Below are 15892 nucleotides of genomic sequence, written 5' to 3'. Positions count from 1 at the left end.
CAAGAAAAATCCTAGGCTTATTAAACTGTTCCTTTGACTCTTCTCTTGCAAGCCTGAAATATCCCAACAGATTCTTTCTGTGCTTGTAGAAAATGTTTTGACATCTTCAGTACTTCCTGTGGCTGTTTTCTGAAATTCTTCTGTTATGTTTTTATCATTCTATTAAAATGTTCATAATAAATGTGGGAAAACAATTCCCATAAAGATCTTACACAAGGGTAATCAAGAGGAAGCTGGTTTCGATTTATGAAAATTTGGAGAGACATAAGCACCATGTTCTCTGACAGGTAATTGAAGAGAAGAAAAGGGACAGATTTTGTTGGAAACTTAAGTTTTCATGGAAATGTTTCTATATCATTGAACATCATCAGAAACAATCTCGGGTCGCATTAGCCTTGATAAACACCCAACCTTAGTCTTCCTTTTAAGGACCCCCAGGCCCAGCCCTTACATGCTTATCTATGCTCTGACTAATTGTATTAAAATCATGACTCTCCTGGGTTGTTCCCCATGTAATAGAAGTCGTTTCCTAAATGTGTTCAATCCCGCCTGTGAGAGATTATGGGAGATTTGCAATATTCTACACCTAACCAAATGGTATCTCCAACATCAAAGTTTTAATATTTGTCATTGAAAATAGAGTCGTTTTGCCAAACATCTGTTTTGGAAACATGAATGTGAATGATAAGTTAGGGGATAATTTGAGTAAAACATGAATTTTGAATTTGGTTACGCACATTTCTTCCACAGACCAAAATACATATAAATACACACCTCAGACATCTCCCCGGTAGCAATAGCCTTGAAGGTTGGCTTTTCCTATTCTTTCACATTTGCCGTTTTTTCGCAAAACCACCCCGTTCAACATCCCAGACAGTAAATCTAAGTGTTCTAGTTCAAATCACAAAAGGAAAGCAGTATCTGTATTTGAAGACTTTAAATGGAAATTGCCAAATCCAGCTCCTTTTGGTGCCAGTTAGTGACCGGTGCAGTGGCTTTAAACCTTGCTGCAGTTTTCAAAGCCCTCAGCTGTTGGGACAGGTTGTGAGCACAGATGAGAAAGTCACCAGAGAATTTCCAGCAGTGATACACAAGGCAATTGTAGAAGGATGCTACACATTGGACCCAATTTTCAAATTTGATGAAGTAAGTATCTATTATAAATGCGTGCCTTGGACGACCTTCATCTCCAAGACAGGAAAACATGCCCGGACTGCAGGCCGCTGGGGCTTGCTGAACTGTGGTGCTCATGCCAGCTCTGGACTCAGGTCACTGAGGCACATCTACTCTCACCTGCTCTTACAACTTTGTCTTATTCCAGATCACCTTCCTTCCACCGCTTTGAGATACTTCACAAGCTGCAACCCTTCCCAGCCCATTTCCACGGCAAACATCCAGTCTTCTTCAAGGTAAAGTGCCATATTTATTGTAATATTTATGCATTTTCTCAACCATTGAACATGTTGGAAACTCTGCCACTGTTATTAGGTTCCTAGCTTTTTTTCTGAGTCACTGATAGTTTTCTTAGTGTTGTGTCCCCAATCCCATTTTACTTATAAATCATGTCTTTTTTTTTTTTTTTTTTTGCAAAATTTAGCACAATGTGATGATTTTTAAGAACACTGCAGAACTGTTACTGCAGAACTGACAGTATGGGGCAAGAGCGTATTTTTCTCTTGAAACACAATAACTGTGTTCGCTGTTAAGAACAGATCTTTCAAATTGTTTGGTATGTGTGGTGGAACAGATTCCCTCTTCTGGGTCAGCTATAGAATTATAGAGTGGTATGAGATTTTATAAGTTATTTAAATAAAGTACGTCATTTAATGGGGAAACAGGATCTCAGAGAGGTCAAGTGACTTCCGTAAAATCACACAGCAAGACAGTGACAGACCTCAGGCTCTGGTCAATTCCTCCGTAGTTTCTTTATGACTAGTTGTGTCCTTTGTATCTCTTTGGTTCTGCCTTTCTGTGTAAAGTTGTCATTATTTATGTACCAGTTATTTTCCTCCCTAGGCTGTAATTTCCTTAGGGGTCATTGTCACCCACTTCACTTAAAACAGTGTCTTTCATACACGGTGCCCAGGAAACATGCGTTGAATGATTGAGAGAATGCACAGCTACGTGGGCCTTGAAAATAAATACAGAATATCCCAGCAATTAACGTGCTGGTTGAGAACATTTCTGCTTAGGAACCGTTCAGGCAGTGGGCACGCTGAATAAGTAATATTTGTTTCTTTTGGTAACAGAAATATCTTTCATGACATTCATTTCCCTTTACTTGTGAATCAACCAATGTTTTGTTCCTGGATACCTGACGAAGAAATGTGAACCCACACTGATGTGTTTATTGACATGTAGAGCTGGTGCCAAGTTGAATATGAGGTGAAATGAAGGATAGAAATGTGACCATATGAACAAATAACCCTTGTTGTTTCTTGTGAACCCCTATGTGACACTAATCCAGAAATGCATGCCAGGGGCAGCTGAAGTATGCTGTGAATTACTAGCAGTGATGCTTCAGGAACTGCGCATGTGGCATGATTTACATCCCAGTGTTCTCAAATTGATTCTAGGGATTGGTTAATTATACTGTCAGTAACAAACAAACAGGTGTGTTTTCTAAACTCTTGTGCTTGCTGAAGGCAGTCTTTCCCCCACTATTGGTACCACCTCGGAAAAGCATTTTCGAATTTTTCTTCTGTTTGGTGCTAGGAAAATTAAAAGATGTATTCTTGCCAGGATATAGCAGGTGTGGACTTGTACTCACTGACCCTAAGGATAGACTTGAATCACAGTTCAGGTCACTAGTATGCTTTATGGGCACCATTAGGCAGAGTTCATTTTAATGATGAAAATGGCAAGGCTGAGGGGTGGAGGGACAGCTGGGTCGCCCTGAACAGGCACTGAGAGGATCTTTGCTGCTCTGGGTGGAACGTATTTTAGTGCTCCATTTAGATTAGCTGCTGAATGTAATAGCTATTTATTAAGATTTTTTTATGAGTTTTTGGTTCAAGATATGTATGTGTATATATATATGTATATACTCACATTTCTCTGAATTTTTATTAAAAGACTAGTAAAAGATTAATAAAAGCATGTAGGATGGTAGGGATCTGCAAATAAGAGCTGACAAATTTCTGAAAAATGAAAACTAATTGAACCAGCATAGGTTGATGAAGCAGGGTTAAAAAAGCGATAACCTGGAGGAAGTGGCTGAGGGAGAAGGAGCCAGCAGACACAGCAAAGCCCCTGGGAGTTGGCCAGTAGAACAGAGGAGAATTGCAAGTACGAGGTTTATTTGAAAGCTGAGAACAAAACCAGCTCTCCCCCACCACCTTCACCACATACACACGGCACTTACTCTTGCATGCAAAGGGGGACGGGGGTCTGCAGGCACAGATAGTTTTAAAGTAGTTAATTTTCAGAATTTCATTTTCCATGTGTACTATTTTTCTAAAGCTGATCGGTCTTGGAAAAAACATGCTGATTGGCCTTCCCCTCCTCTGTTCACGACCACCTCTCAAAAGGCAGGCTTGCCCCTCTCCCACCCCTGTTATTCCAGAGTCACTTGTCCTGGAGCTGAACATCGTCAGCTAGGACAACAGCGGCACCAACCTCGAGGAGCCAGTGCATAGATTCTTAAAGAGAATTTGATGATTCCATGAATTGTTAACAAAAGCTTTCCATTTTCATTTACTTACTCCTGTGAACAATGTGTTTCAGTGTGTATATCCAGAAAAACAGCAATAGAGTTGATGTGGAAATATATGTCAATGATATTCTAAACAGACAGATGAGCTGGATGAACAAAAAAGTCTCACATGTGGCTGCTGTGTATGCCTGCACAGGACACTCCCTCAAGGGTGCCACTCACAGCAGGCTTTGGGTTGAATGGCGCCCCCTGCAGTTGTGCAGTAGAACTGAAGAGAGTAGCCCTTTACCATTCCTTTTACTTGGGGGCATTTTTACAGTTTGTGTTTGATAATTATGTATCAATATTTGTTATATACTATAGTTATACTTTTGCTCAATCGTGAACTAATTATAACTAATTGGAGAGAAGAGTTAATAGAGCGTTATAGGAATATAAGAGTATAAAAAACTATAATTTCAATGTGTATACATATTTTTCTTGCAGATGAATATAGAGTGTTCAGCAAAATGCGTATTTATTCAAGCACAAATATATAACACATGAGAATAAAACAATAAAATTCTGTAAAGGAAGTAAAATAGAAATAGGAATGTTACAAATTATCAACAGGAAAGAAGAGCGAGTTCATGTATTGTGAAACAGGAAAACAGAGGGTATCAAATGCTATTGTATTTGGATTCCATTGAATACATTTATGGGCTCTGTAAAAGTGATGTAACAAGGTTATTTAGAAATCTCAGTATTCACAGTATACCAGGAATTACATTTGTAGCAAGTGTTTACTTTACAGTGGACCATTTTGTATGTCATCCCAGAGTCATCTAAAAGATGCAGTTTTTCAACGTTCTTTTTGGGATGCGAAAACAAATAAATAATTAAAAACCCTTGGAGTGGAAGAAGTCAGGCATTTACCCCTAGGTGAAAACTGAGGAAATTCTTTAAACATTTTGAAGCAATGGTCTGAGAACACTTGGGCAGGTATTGTAGACACTGGGGCTTTATTCTCACATGAAAGAGGACAGTTCAATGGCTGCCTCCTCATCTTTTTGTCCTAAAATGATATCTTCCTACCTTAAAGTACCTTCCAACTGCAAATTAAAAAAAAAAAAAAAGACTCAATGAAGGAGTTGTAAGACAAAGTTAAGGAAATGTTCCAAGATGTAGAAAAAACTATCAGAGATTCAGAGAACAGGGGAAAGATAGTTACATGAAGCAGGGATTCAGCCAATAACCTGAAGAAGGATCTCAAACCAGCTGAGAATGTCACCAGCTATCTTGATTTCAGTGTAAGCAGAGCACCCAGCCACGCCATGCCAGATTTTTGAACTGGCATCATAAAATAAATTGACAAGTGTTCTTTCCTTTTTTATTTTCCGAAAGAGTTTTTGCAGGACGGATACTCTTGGAATATTTGATCGAATTCAGTCTACTGATGCTATCTGGACCTGGGCTTTTTTTTAATGGGAAAATTTAAAATTATTAATTTAAATTAATTTAATTTCTTTACTTGTTTTAAGTACATTAAATTTCTGTTTTTTTCTTAAACCAGGTTTGGTAATTTCTAGATATTTGCCCATTTTCTCTAATTGATTGCTATAAGGCCATTCAGAATATTCCCTTACAATCTTTTAAGCTTTTATTAGGGTCTGTTGTGGTGTCTCACTTTCACTCCTAATACTGGTAATTTATGGCTTCTCTCTTTTTTTATTGGTCAGTCTGATTTAAGTTTTATCAATTTTCTTGATATTTTAAAAGAACCAACTTTTGGTTTCAATAAATTTGTCTGTTGTTTTTCTTTTTTTTTTTTCATTGATTTCCACTCTGATGTAAAGTTTCCCTTTTTTTCTTGCTTCAGATTTGATTTGTTGCTTTTGTTTTTAGTTCATTGAAGTGAAATTTAGATTAGTGATTTAAGACCCCCTTTTATAATGCAGCTATTTTAAAATTTCTCTTTAAACACTGTGTTTGCTGCATGCCAAATTTTTTGATATCTTGTGTTTTGATTTTAGTTCAGTTAAAAATATTTCCTAAGTTCCCTTTGAACCATGGGCTATTTAGAGTGGGTTGTTTCATTTTCAAATATTTATGGATTTTCAATTTTTGTTATTTCTGATTTCTAATTTAATTCACTTGATGTCAGAGAACATACTTTTAATTATTTTAATTCTTTAAGTCTATTGATACTTTTTTATGGCCTAGCAAATGGTATATTGTGGAGAATGTTCCATGTGCACTTAAGGGATGTTTATTCTGCTGTCGTTGGGTTAGATGTTCTCATAAAACTCAGGTAGGTCAAGGTGGTTAGTAGAATTCTTCTTCTATATCCCCTTTGATTTTCTTTCTAGTTGTCCTGTCATTTGAGAGTGAGATATTAAAATCTCCAATTATGTTGTTGAATTGTTTATTTCTTCTTCTGCTGTCAATTTAGCTTCATATATTTAATGCTCTGCTCTTAGGCTGCTGTTTTTCCCAGCTATTTCCTCCACCCTGTCCTATTTCTCACCTCCTCCGGGCACTCTCATTACGTGTGCGGTGCTGTGCTTGACATCCCATAGGTCTCTGCGTCTCTGTTCATTTTCTCCCACATTTTTCCATTCTCGTCTTTAAATTGGATAATTTTTATTGCGCTATCTTCAGTAGTCTTGATTCTTCCTCTAACTACCTCATATCAGCTGCTGAGTCCATTTAGGGCATTTTCCATTGTAGTCATTGTGTCTTTTAATTCTGGAATTTCCATTTCACTGTTTTTATAGTTTCTTTCTTTGTTCTGAGGTTTCTTGTATTTGAGTCTATTCATATATTTTCCTTTCTTTCTTTAACCGTGGTTCCCTTGACTTCTTTGAGCATTTTATAATGCTTTGAAATCTTCGTCTACAAAATATAACCTCCTTGCCCACTTGGAGTTAATTTTTGTTGACAGCTTATTTTCCTGAATATAGGTCACATTTTTCTGTTTCTTTGCTGTCCTATAAATTTTTGTTGAAAACCTGAATCTCAGATAATGTAGTGTAGCAAATACGATTTTGAGTTTTTGCCTTGAGGATTATTACCACTGCCTTTTTATTTTGTTGTTGTTTTGCTTGTTTTCATTTGCTTTGTTTTTAGGAACTTGCCTGAACTTAATCAGTTGAATCTGTTTTTCCTGTGATGTGTGGCTGCTGCTGTGTCTGCTCTGCTTTTAAAAACTATAATAAACAGTTTTAGCTTGGCTTTATAAAAGCTCTTCCATGTCTGCATAGCATGGTGGTCAACCAATGATTGTCCACAGACACCTTGTGTCTGTAAGATTTCTCTCCTCTGCTGGTGGATCTGTGTTTGGGGCTGGGAACACATTCAAAATTCAGTTTTCAAATGTTCACGGATTTACCTTCTGCCAGGTCCTTCTGGGTCTTTCCCACAGATCTGCATAACATCCATGTCAGCGGGGAATGTGCAGATAGCTGGGGTCCTCTGGAGTCTTCCCAGCACATGTGCACAGCCTCCTGGTCAGCAGGAACCTGGGGAGGCCCCATTTAGTCCTTTTTTGCCTCCCTCATCTCCAGGATCTCCAGGTCCAGAGGAGCCCTCTTGGTTAAGCCTCGGCCTGGGGGAGGGTCAATGCAGTCTGAAACCACTCCTCGTAACCCTTGTCCTTCTCAGTCTCTGTTGTCCAGGGGTGTCCTTCAGCTTCAGCCTCACCCACTGGGTTCTGGGATTTTCACAGTGGTGTCCTGTTTATGGGTAGCTGCTAGTTCTTTTTGTGAGGGGGACTGAAGTCAGGAATCACCTATGTTGTCATCTTGATGACATCAATTTATCTAGTTGCATTGTTTAAAATTCTCTCTGGTAGTTCTGACATCTGGGTCAGATCTGACTCTGTCTCTACTGACTGCTTTATCTTCCTGATAGCGTGTCTTGTTTGTTTTCCTTGCTTCTTTATTCATCACCTAACATTGTTTAAAAGCTGGTCATCTTGAGTATGACAGTAGAGACTGAGGTATATATTATTCACGCCCAGAAATGGCATATCTTTTACTTTGCTAGTTTTCCATGTAGGAGGTTTGGTCAGTCTAGCCAGCACTTGAGCTGGGCTTGGTTTTTGCTGTTGTCGTGGTCAGCAGTGCTCCACGGGCTTAAACTCCTCTAGTCTTAATCTATGCTTAGAATAATGGCTGGTTTTTGGCGAAGTTTCCTCAGTGTATGGTCAGGCCTCAAGTTTAAGTCTTTCCATGGTGACTGCACTTGAGGGAGTGTCCACTCTCTGCAGCCTTTCTTCTGTCCCACCTCTACACTGATGTGACTTGCTGCTCACTGCCTGGTAGCCTGATGGTAGGCTGAGCAGGTTTTCCTCTTAGGAAGGACCTGTGTCTCTGGGTCCCAAGGGTGGGGCCATCTCAGATCCTGCCCCTCTTTCTTAAGTAGAAGGCTTCCAGTAGTTTGGCCCAGGGTGTTTTCCTGCCCCTGCTCCAGGGCTAGCGGGTATTTTTGTGTTTTCTTCTCCCAGCTGCAGTGGGTCTTACCCTTGGCTGGGGGGCAACAGGAGTTACTGCCATTCCTCAGAAAATGAAGCCTCTTGTTCCTAAGGAGAGATAAAGTTGGAGTATCCAGGCGGGACTTTGTGTTTTTCTGCAGTAGCCCTGTTCCATCACAAGGGAGGTTTCCTCCGGACCAGTGATTCTCAGCAGCAGCATCATTGACACTTTGGATTGGACAGTTCTTTGTGGTAGGGTGCTAGTCTGTGTGTTGCAAAATGTTTAGCCGTGTTCCTGGCCTCTACCCACCGCGTGCTAGTAGCGTCCCTCCAGGTGTGGCAATCAAAAACGTCTCCAGATGTTGCCAGATGTCCTCTCGGAGGTATAATTGCTCCCTGTTCAGAACAGCTGCTCGGAACTCTCACCTCGCTCCCAGTTTTCTTCTGATAACCCAGGGGGTCCGTGGAGAAGAGTCTGTGAACGTCTGTGAATTACCTTTGTGTTTGAAGATCCCACAAGTTCTATATGCTCATACCAGATCACATCCTCCTTTCTGGCTTCTAAGGGGCTTCATGTCTGCTGTGGTAAGCAAGTGCTTGCATCCTGTTACTCCTTAGAGGCAGCTTTCTTTCCTTAGACTTTGGGTTAGTTGGTTATGCTGTGACTTCAGCTCCCTGGTGGGTTTAATAAAAGTTGTAAATTTGCAGACATTCAGGATTTGGGTTTTGTTTTTTTTTTTTGCTTTATGTTTGGGAAGAACACTTTTTCCAGCTTTTTATACCCTAAGAGGAAGCTCGAAGTTTGATATTTTTAATTTTTAAATTTTTGTAATGATTATGCAGAGAAACTATAAAAAAGACTTAGAGGTTAAGCAACTTCCCCGTGTGCAAGAGATTTGAACCAATGTCTTCCCAGCTGTACACACGAGTTTATTCCACCGTGTTATTCAGAGTCTTTATTTAAGTGATAGTGTGTTAAGTTTCACTGGTGACTGCCAAGGTAGGTTTTATATTCCCCCTTTCATTTATTCTCTAATACAGATTTAGACTTCGTACAGGAAATGACTGGGCAGAAGGAGGGAGGAGTATTGGTCGAGCAGTTTGTCATCATGGGTATCAGTCTACTCTCATCTCTTTCCCAGAGATGTCAAATTCAGATGCCTTAGGGGCCAGGCAGGAAATATAAATGAGTGAAGTGTGCTCAGTCTGTGATCACTCTCATTTTCCTTGACACTTGTGGCCCTACTTTTGATAATGGCAGGGATACAGAGAAATGTTTCTTTATAAGAAAAACAGCAGTGCAAGCAGAATGATATGTGGGTTCTCTCTCTCTCTCTCTCTCTGCCTGAGGACTAGCAGAGTTTATCTGACCTGCACATTTCTGAGGCATAGATTATGACAGTGCCTGGGCACTGCCTACTGTTTTAAAGTCGCCTATTAAAGTTACCTGCCTGCTCCTGAGAGCATTTCATTCCCCATTATATATTTGTCAGACACCCACTACGTGCCAGGCTGTATTCTGGGTTCTGAGGATGCGGCAGTGAAATAAACAAGCCTCATCTTTCTGGAGCTTCCGTTTTGGTTTGTGGTCTGCAAAAGGGGGAGTGGGGACTGCATACCTGAAGGGCACTGCCTCAAGAGCACGCTACTGCCATGCACCACTGATGCGGCCAAATTTTAAAATTTTCCAAGAGAATCCAGAAGTCAGATTTTTACTGCAATTTTCTTATTTCTAAATATTGGCTCAGTGTGTTTTAAATCACTGTGGAGGTCAAACAAAACATGTCTGCAGACAGAATCTGGCTTGCGACCTCTGTCTAACACCATCTTTGCCCTTGCTGGTCTGCTTGAGAAGAAAAATGCAATGGAATGACAGCTGTAGCCATGCTAATTCCCTTCTCTGGAAGCAATGAACCAGTTGTCAGAGATTTGGCAATGCCAGGATTTAATTTGCAATACAAGGTCAACAATTTCAGTGAAAGCCATTTTAAGATCAGCCCTGAAACAAACGAAAAAAAAAATGACTATAGAAATTAGCAGGTGATTATTAACCTGGGCCTGACAGAATATGGTCAACAGGTTTCTTGCAGGCAGGTTATACTGCAATTACCAACCTGCTTGCAAGTTTGAGACTGGCTTTTAAAACGTGATTTCTATCGTAGGCTGCTTGAATTTCAACAAACATGCTACCCTGAGGTCCAAATTTGTAAAAGTTTTGTAATGGCAGCCATTAGTCCATTAAGTCAAGAGTTTTGGGTAAGTTGATAGTATTTATAACTGTGGTTTTCCTTTTCTTTTGTAAAGGAAGCTACTTTGGGCTTTCTTGACAATATAGGTCATACAGAGAGTTTAGCAAATACATCAGCTCTCTAACTGGCTCCGTATTTTGGAGTTAATCACACAAGTGATAGGTGTTTTACGGGCTGTGATGACTGTTCATTGATCATTAACTTACAGAAATTATTATTAGCTGCCAGACTCTCCTTGTCCTATGAACTTAGCTTCATTTTCATCTCCCCTCTCTGCTCATCATTTTTTTTCCCCATCCATCTTTTCCTATTTGACTCCTCATCCTGCCGGTTCTCAGAGTTTCATTCTGCTGCCCATGAATCTTTCGAATTTGGCATCTCTGGCCTCTGAAACTGGTCTCACAACTAGTTTCTTCATCCGCGTGCCACAGCTCTTAGCACTTGGGTCATTTTTGACTTTTTAACAGTTCTTTCCCACTTTGGAGGTCTTTGAATTAAATTCCCACGAATTGCACAGGGGACACACATTCAGGTACCAATGTTTAGACCAGAACCGACACCTTGCCTCCATCTTTTTATGCCCTACAGCCAGGTCACATGCTCCCTCATACTCCTCTGGCCCCCCAGGTGGGTGACCTGTTCTTTATGCCTCTGTCCTGCAGGCTGTCTCCCAGCTGTAAGGCATCTGACTACAAACCCCAAATTCTACCTCATCGAAACTTGGAGACTGAGATTACTGATTGCAAATAACACTTGATCTAAGCTCCCATTGACTCCAAGCCGGGAGGGTGCCTCCGCCACACCCTTTACTCATGAGACAGGGGAATACTTGGCTTCATTTCTCCTCTGGTGAGGGCTGCTTTAAAAACGGTGCACCCCTTGGTTCTATCAAGCTGCTTTCTAGATTCAACTATGTGCTTTATATGAGAGAATGAAGGTATTGTGAGCTGATTTCACAGCTGTATTCAGTCTTACTGTATTAATGTTGCATTCTGAATGTTGGTGCGGAAAGATGTTTAAAATGCAGCCTTCTGTGGAGGGAGAGAAGTGGCCTGCCTTGCGGAAGTCTCCTAAGCACTATATTGATGTTAACAGGCAGCCTGTGCTTTTTGACTTGCTTGCACATTTTTGATTTTTATGTATCCAAATAAATTTATGATGAGAATAACATGAGCCATTTTACAAATTACAAACATTTTGAAGACAGATATTAACTATTAGATTAACACAAATTCAAGGAACAAAAAGCAGATTTCTACTGCACATTTGTTCCCAGAAGTAGATGCTTTTGAATTCTTCTTCAGTCACTGTGTTGTGGGCAAGACAAGTCAAAGTTCAATTTCTGTTACTTGGTTAAAATTTTCTCATTTTGTGTCAATTTTTTCTTTTAAATAATTTTACATGTATTTCCCTTATTTTAGGAAGTAGTATAATCTTTGAATCTTTTGTTACTTTTGCATAAACAAGTAAGAGTTTTAAAATGACCACTAGAAGGGCTAACATCTTTCACCTTGCAACATTGATGGCTATGTAAGAGCTCACATGTGCTTTGTGAAGGGATGTTTAAAACTATGATTGAGAGCTCTGAATAAAAAAAAAAAAATGTGTCACATGTATCATTCATACATGATGTACTTTGTTTTACTGCCAAATACTGATAACCATTTCAAAAGGGCAAATTCCAAGTTTAAAAAGCTCCTTTGGTGGATGTTTACAGTAATCTAATAAATGCTGGGACTATCGCTCATTTTTGAAATTTCCCATTTATTATAATCATCTGGCCCCAGACTGTATTTTCAGGGTAATGTTTTTATCAATTGAAATAGTATCAAATGGAATAGCTTACAGATTGAATCTGATAATTTATTGCACAACTCTAAGGAATTTTATGAGTGCTACAAACACATTTCCTTTCATGAAATGTGTGTATTCCATGTCATTGCTGGATAATGTTCTCAGGATTTAATCTGCGTGGTCCCTGAGTACACATATTTATCATTGACTTTATCAGATACTATTGACTTATGCCAGTTGCATAACCCTCTTCTAATTTTTAAAAAGATAAATATAAAAGCTACTGGAAGCATGTGAAAGCAAGTTTTCATCATAACTTCAGCACAGTCTGTATTGGCCACCTTCTTGGCATAAAACCAGGAAGTTTACGCTGTCTAGATGAAGTCTGAATGTTTCCTAGAGATTACCTTTGAAAAAGAGTTTGTGAATATTTGACAACTCTCCGTTTATGAGGAATCTGGCTACACAAACAAGAACAATAACAATAAAAACAAGACACCAAAGCAAACCCTGTTGACTTCACACTGAGATTCTGGGGGGACCGTCAGGAAGCATCACAGCGCTAGCTCTCCAACTCCAAATTGCTTAAAATATCTTCAGGTGGGACCAATTCATTTTAGTTTTCAAATATTATTTTTCTTTTTTAGGGGAACTTGCTTTAAATCTGCATTGCCAAGGGCAAGGAGCCGAGAACATGGAGAGAAAGGTAAGATTGATATAACAGGAGCCCCTTCTTTGATTTTTATTTTTCCTTTAAAAGCAGCCTTTTAAGCTTTACTTTTCATAATGTTATTGTGGAGGGAAAGTAGAGAAGTGAGTAGAAATTTAGTCCTTTTTGTAGCACTCATGAGTAAAGAGGATGATTAACGGGTGTAGCAGACAATGTAACAGCTAAAGAGAGTCTCTGGAAGATAAACAAAAGTGCCTTCAGAATTTCCAAGGATTCCCATGACCCATAGTAGGGCTTCATTGTGCCTGTCCATGTTTCTATTTTTGATTAGATTTATAAACACAGCAGCACATATTTTCATGTGGCTGATCGCCCAGGGGCAGAATTAGATTGACTGCACTGAAACTGTGAGGCTTGTGAGTTTTGGGCAAGGGCTCGAGTGAAATAAGTAGTGTAATTGTTTTTGTGGAGTGACCGTGGGACCTCCTCTGTTCTGAATTACACATGGCTCAACCCTTTGACCCAACCAGACCCGGCGATGGCTGGCAGAGCTCCCGAAGCTGTGCTGAAAGGGTTCATCCCTGACAAGCTGGAACGCTGTCAGGCGGGATAGAGGCAACAACCACATTAAACTGTACTAATTACCAGTGAGACCACGTTTGTGACCACCTCAACTTCATTTAACCTGCCATCGTGATTTCAACAGGAAGTACCAATGTGAGAAATTTTTGGAATCCAAATGTAGCCCGGGCCATTTGATTAACAGAATATATATATTGTACATATATAAATATAATTCACTAAATTTTGGATCATCTTCAAGGATATTTTGTAAAATTATTCAAACATTATTGTAATGATTTTTAAAAAATACATAAGGTTTGGAAAAGCACTGTAAGCCATAATTAAAGTTCTTTTATGGCAATGAGTTTAAATCTTTAAAAATAGATGCTAGCCCACTGATACAATTCCTCAAAACAGTCACTGCTAAGGGGGATGCAGAAAACTTCTAGAAAAGGTGGGAGAGAATCCTATATGATGACATTTTGGCATTTGCTGCAAATTTATTCTGTGATTCACATGGTGATGAGTTAGATAAATATATTTATGTCTGTATCTGATTTCGAAGTTATCCACTTGAATTTTTATTTTCAATTCAGTTCTTCGATTTTCAAAGGCAATCAAAGTAGAGGACTTTGGGTTTACTTTCAAGCACTTGACATTTTTTCCAAAACTAGTCCCATTTTGGAAACACGTCTAAAATGTTTTCATCTCTTTTTTCTCATGGCCAGTTTTACAAATAAAAGGTCTCTTATAGGTATTTTATGCTTACAACAACTTGGGCATCATTTAGCATTTAAATTTTTTCTTTCTCATCTGAGGCAACTCACGCTGAATATTAATTCAGTTCTTCGTTAAGTGATATTTAATCTTTTAAAAAATAATGTCCAACTTTAACTATATTATTGACTGTTATGCTTTTACTCCAGGAACTCTTAAGAGATGAGACTAGAGAGGTCCTTATCAGATCATTTACAAAAGAAAAAAAAAAAACACTGCAGTATCCTGTAGCTCCCCCACCCTCCAAAAAAAGTGCATTCAGCCCCACGCAGGCGCATTCTCATTAGCAGTGAAGAGTTTGCTCTCCACGTAATCTAACACGGAATGCTTAGAGCCGACAGGTGCAAATTGCAAGCTGTTTCACTTTGGCTGTTATCCCTTAAATCGACAAAGTAATGGACTGGGAGAACAAAAAGAGTTCCAGCTCGAGCTGCATAAATGAACGTCCTAACAGGGACACACCAGCTGGCTAGGAGAATTCAGTGTAGTGAATACTAAATATTACCTTTATGCCACTTGCCAGGGAAACGGGCTTCAATCACACCCCCTACCTTTTATTATTGGGATGATGTTGCTTCAGAACCGTACTCTGCTTTATCGTGAAGGCAGCACGATGGCGGAAGTGAGCGAGAGCGGAAGCCATCATACCTGTTCCTGTTGGCCGTCGCTGCACTCCTCCCAGCAATTCAGGCATGATTGGCTTCCTGGAGGTGGACCAGATTGACAGTATTTCTATCCCTGTCTTTTTTTTTTTTTTTTTTTTTTTTTGGCTGATCCAAGCAAAGCCCCAGAGCAGTGAAACAACAAAAACAATCACCGCCACCCCCTCTTCCCCACCACGATGACTGCTGAGCTAGTCTGTGGAAACAAACCAAAACAACAGTTGTTCGTGTTAGGAACACCTAAATTCATTTCATGGAAGAGACGTGCCACGCCAGGATGGGTAGGAGTGTAAGGTACGCGTGTCTGAAAAGGGACCCTGAGTCTGTCGTTCCAGAGCTGGCTTCTAGAAGTCTGTGACTTCCCGGTGCGCGCCGAGCTGCTGTCTGCGAGGAGGAGCCGTACCGGGCGCTGCGAGGCGGCTGAGGGGGTCTGACTGCGGGTCCCCGGGCGCGCGTGGGGCCAGGCGGCGACCCCGCGCCGGCCTTGCTGACGGCCGGACAGGGGAAAACAGCCCGACACAAATGAGGGCTGACGGTTTCATGAAGCACAGTCGGTTGATCCCCGATGCAATCTGACTGGCCTGAAGTGAGCGATGATCTGTGCAGTATGCAGAACTCACCCTCTTGCTGGTCTGTGCCCACCAGGCTCGGAGCGGCGTGGCCCGCGCCCCTCGGCCATGGCTTCGAGGGCGGCCGCAGCCGTGCGCTGCGCCGGGGAGCCCGATGGCTTCTGACAACAATCACATTCTTTTAAAAACTTGGAGGTTTTGCTTGTCACTGGTTATAAATGAGTTTGTTGTTGGGCGCGTCGGTTACTCTATCGTTGATTTCCTTCCAAGTTGAGAGTGTTGGCATCAAAAGATATTTGCTGCCTTTTAATGAGAAGGAAAATATCATGGAAAACGCTGTCAATTCTTACAAACTTCACGCCGTTTTTTTTTTCTCTGTTCGAATCACAGAGTATTGCTTATTTTCTTCCACACTCTATCATATACATCTGTTTACTAGAATAACCTTACCAAATTCTTTTTGAAAAGAACTGGTAATAGAAATAGATTTATCACTATT

This window comes from Camelus dromedarius, chromosome 19 (assembly GCF_036321535.1).
Source record: "Camelus dromedarius isolate mCamDro1 chromosome 19, mCamDro1.pat, whole genome shotgun sequence".
Lineage (NCBI taxonomy): Eukaryota > Metazoa > Chordata > Mammalia > Artiodactyla > Camelidae > Camelus > Camelus dromedarius.
This window is presented reverse-complemented; position numbering follows the sequence as displayed.